Here is a 4,213-nt window from a genome sequence, read left to right as displayed (position 1 = left end):
TACTGAAATTATTTTCGCTGGCATCGATTCTGTGTAGATTTTGCCACCGAGATTTGATTCACTGATCAATTTCACAATGATCAAAGACCCCTAACCCTAGTCTCTGCCATTGCGTGAGTGACTGGGTAAACTCCAATTTTGGAAGATTCAAATGTAAAAAGAGATTTGTGGTCAAGATTAGATTCCTGTGTCCACTTTAGTCAATAACGAGTCTTCCTGTATCTGGTTCCTAGCTGTTACCAGTGTTACTTCTACCAGCCGTAGCCTTAGGTGGAGAGTTGCATTTATATCTCAGTTAATCTGTGGGCAGGATGGTGGGTTGCAGAGGAGAAGGGTTTTGGGGAGACGGGTAGGGGCCAGATCTTCCAGGTGGTAAGGATTCTCTTAAAGTGAAGGAGGGACTTCCCTGGTGGTCCAGCGGTTGGGACTCTGCGCTTTCACTGCCATGGCCCAGGTTCAATCCCTGGTGGGGGAATTGAGATCCCGCAAGCCACAGAGTGCGGCCAAAATAAAAAAAAATAATAATATAATAAGATAAAAATCAGGGAGTTCCCTGGTGGCGCAGTGGTTTAGAATCCGCCTGCCAATGCAGGGGACACAGGTTCAAGCCCTGGTCCGGGAAGATCCCACATGCCGCGGAGCAACTCAGCCCATGTGCCACAACTACTGAGCCTGCGTTCTACAGCCCGTAAGCCACAACTACGGGGCCCTCATGCCTAGAGCCTGTGCTCCGCAGCAAAGAGTAACCCCCGCTCACCGCAACTAGAGAAGCCCATGCGCAGCAAAGAAGACCCAATGCAGCCAAATAAATAAATAAGTAAATAAATTTTTTAAAATAAAAATCAGATTTGATATTTAAAAAATAATAATAATAAAATAAAGTGAAGGAGAAGCCTTTGGAGGTTTTAGGCAGGAGAGTGACAAGTTCAGATTTGCCTTTTTTTTTTTGCGGTACGTGGGCCTCTCACTGTTGTGGCCTCTCCCGTTGCGGAGCACAGGCTCCGGACGCGCAGGCTCAGCGGCCATGGCTCACGGGCCCAGCCGCTCCATGGCATGTGGGATCTTCCCGGACCGGGGCACGAACCCGTGTCCCCTGCATCGGCAGGCGGACTCTCAACCACTACACCACCAGGGAAGATCTGCCTTTTAAAAAGGCTCTTCTGGCCATGTGGAGAATAGACTGGGAGTGTGGGAGGTGGAGGAGTGGAGGCAGGGAGGCTGGTGAGGAGGCTATGGTGCTAATCCAGGTGGTAAAGAGAAGTGAACAGATTGAAGACAGATTAGGGAGGTAGAAAGGGCCAGGTAATCCCATCTCACTCCCCGGATCCCACCATGGCCCTCCCCACTCCCCCAGAGTGACCTCCATGCCATTCCTCACACCCTCAGCTCCTGCCCCTCCCTTCCTCTGAAGCCCCAGACACCCCAGGGTCCGACCACTTGATGTTTGCACAGGATAGAGACCGAGAACTAGGGTGTTTTCCTCGGGGCTCCCTCCCAGTCTGTCTCCTGGCTGAATGTGGCGAGGGAGGGTGAAGGATGCCCTGCTGAGGTTGGGGTGGGGGCTGGGAGGGGTGGGGATGGCCCTCAGGCCCACCTGTCCAGAACACATGGCTGGAGCAGCCAGAGCGACCACAGATCTGGCCGTGAAACAGACCCAGACACAAGGCGCTTGTCTGGTCCGTGGCTCCGAGCTCTGGGTGTGACCCTGGGCAGGGGTACAAAGGGGCCTCTGTCAGTGCGGGGCACAGAGCCCACCTGGGCCAGGCCAGGCGCCTGAGGAGTAAGGGAGGTGGGCCTTGGGGTGCTTGAAGGGAGAAGGCTTGAAGTAACTGACCTGATCCTCAGTCTCCTCGCCTGTAAAATGGAATCTTAATCCCAGCCTCCCAGAACTAGCGCATCGTCAAGACCCACTCTGTTGACAGACTAAAGCATCACCTTCCTGGAATCGTGTATTTTTAAAAATTAATTAATTTATTTATTTTTTGACCGTGTTGGGTCTTCGTTGCTGCGCGTGGGCTTCTCTAGTTGCGGCGAGTGAGGGCTACTCTTTGTTGCGGTGCGCGGGCTTTCTTGTTGCAGTGGCTTCTCTTGTTGCGGAGCACGGGCTCTAGGCTTGCGGACTTCAGTAACTGCAGCACACAGGCTCAGTAGTTGTGGTTCACGGGCTCTAGAGCACAGGCTCAGTAGTTGTGGCGCACGGACTTAGTTGCTCCACAGCATGTGGGATCCTCCTGGACCAGGGCTCGAACCTGTGTCCGCTACATTGACAGGCGGATTCTTAACCACTGCACCATCAGGGAAGCCCGTGGAATCATATATTTTTAAATATTATTTAACAAACACACATAATGTACGATGTACCTGTTTGCTAAACACTGTACTAATATTGACTCATTTAATCCCCGTAGCAACTCTCTAAGAAAGATACTATTTATCCTTATCTTACAGACGGGGAAACTATGGCACAGAGGTGGCCAAGGTCCCACAGTTGGGAAGTGGCAGGGGCAGGATTTGAACCCAGTGTGGGGATATGGCTATACTATGCTGCTTCCCTAAAGGGTGAGCATCCCTTAGGCCAGGCCGCTAAAGCATAGGCGGGGCGGGAACCTGATTCTTCAGCAGGGATGTAAGGGGATTCTCTCCCATCCCAGGGCCTGGCCCTTAGGGCAGGGCTAAGAGTGTAGTGGGAGGGAGAGAAGTCAGACTCCACGGGACGAGTCCTGGGATCAGAGACCCAGGACAGGAGAAGGGGGTGGAGCAGGGATTTCCAGGAGCAGGTCACAACCCTGCCACCTTTGGCCCAGTTGTGGGAGCAGCTGTGTCCAGCAGAGGCTGGGGTAGGTTTGGTACTCCTTCAACTAGGACGAGTCATACCTGTGGGGTGCCAGACTTGGAGCCACATGGTTGGACATGAAGCATGGACATGGAACAGAATGGTGTGGGGGCTTCGGCCAAGAGGCTGAGGATGCTGGGGAAACAGAGTCCAAGCCCACAGCGGTGGGGACCTTCAGTCTTCATGGTTAAGCCTAGGAGCATGCGCAGAACTTGACTGCCTGAGAAAAGAGGCGGGGCTTCCCAGGCTGAGGTCAAACAGGTGGGTCCTTTTGATCCTAAGCAGCAGGGCGTGGCTCTGGACAGGACAGTGCTGGAGCTTGGTCTTCCAGACACATCTCTAGGCCTGTCTGCTCTTCAGAATCACCTGGGTGCTTGTTAAAAAGGCAGACGCTGAACCTCACTCCAGCCCCTGAATCTGAACCCCTGGGATTGGGGCCCAGCCCAGGATGCCCAGCAAGCTCCCAGGTAATGTTCAAGTGGCCAGCCATTTGGGAAAACTGCAGGGTGAGGGGTTCTCACCCTTGGCTGCACATGGGAATCACCTGGGCAGAATTGAAAAGTCCTGGTGCCCAGGCTGCACCCTGGACCAAGTTCATCAGAATCCCTGGGGAGGGGCCCCAGCATCATTTTCAAAGCTGCCCAGGTGATTCCAGTGAGCAGCCACAGTTGAGGGCCCTCAAGCAGGCCTGTCCCTCATATCAGCCAGCTCTGGGCTGAACTGTCCTGTCCTCAGAGAGGCCTTTCCTGGCCTCTTGTTCTCCCTGACCTTGTGTGTTTGTCTGCGTGTTGACCTGACCATCTCCCTAGATTGCAAGCCCCATGAGGGACCCTTAGGACTTTTGTTCACTGCTGGATCCCCGGGGCATAGAATGGAGGGCCTGGCCTAGAGTAGGTATTCAATGAATGTTTATTGAGTGAGTTTATCGAGCCCCTACTCGATGCCAGGCCCAAAGGGAGACACTCTCCATATATATCCCTTAATTTTCCCAACAACCCTGCAAGGTAGATTCTATTGTGCCCATTTTACAGATCAGAGGGGTGAAGCGACTTGCCCAAGGTCTGATGGCTCCAGAGCCCAGGCTCTGTCCTGGGCCCCAAGCTGCCTCCCAGCGAAGGCCTTCTGGCAGCCTCTACTGTGGGAAGCAGCCTGGCAGCCTGGAGGCTGAGTGGAGGGCCTGGGGGGCATAGGGCATGTTGACACAGCCCATCCCCAGGGCGTTTCTTGGAACCTCTCTGCTGGTTTTGAAAGGCTTCCTTTATGGCCTGCAACGGCCATGTGCTTCCACCCACCCGACTGATTTGAGGGGAGGACTCCTTGTGGTCGGCAGCTGCTCCCTGGCCAGCAAGGTGGACCGCGGCCACCCCACCATCTCCCTCA

The sequence above is a fragment of the Delphinapterus leucas genome, chromosome 19 (genome assembly GCF_059928025.1).
Source record: "Delphinapterus leucas isolate spDelLeu-1000000601 "Yukka" chromosome 19, BTC_Dleu_Yukka2, whole genome shotgun sequence".
In the NCBI taxonomy this organism is placed as follows: domain Eukaryota; kingdom Metazoa; phylum Chordata; class Mammalia; order Artiodactyla; family Monodontidae; genus Delphinapterus; species Delphinapterus leucas.
This window is presented reverse-complemented; position numbering follows the sequence as displayed.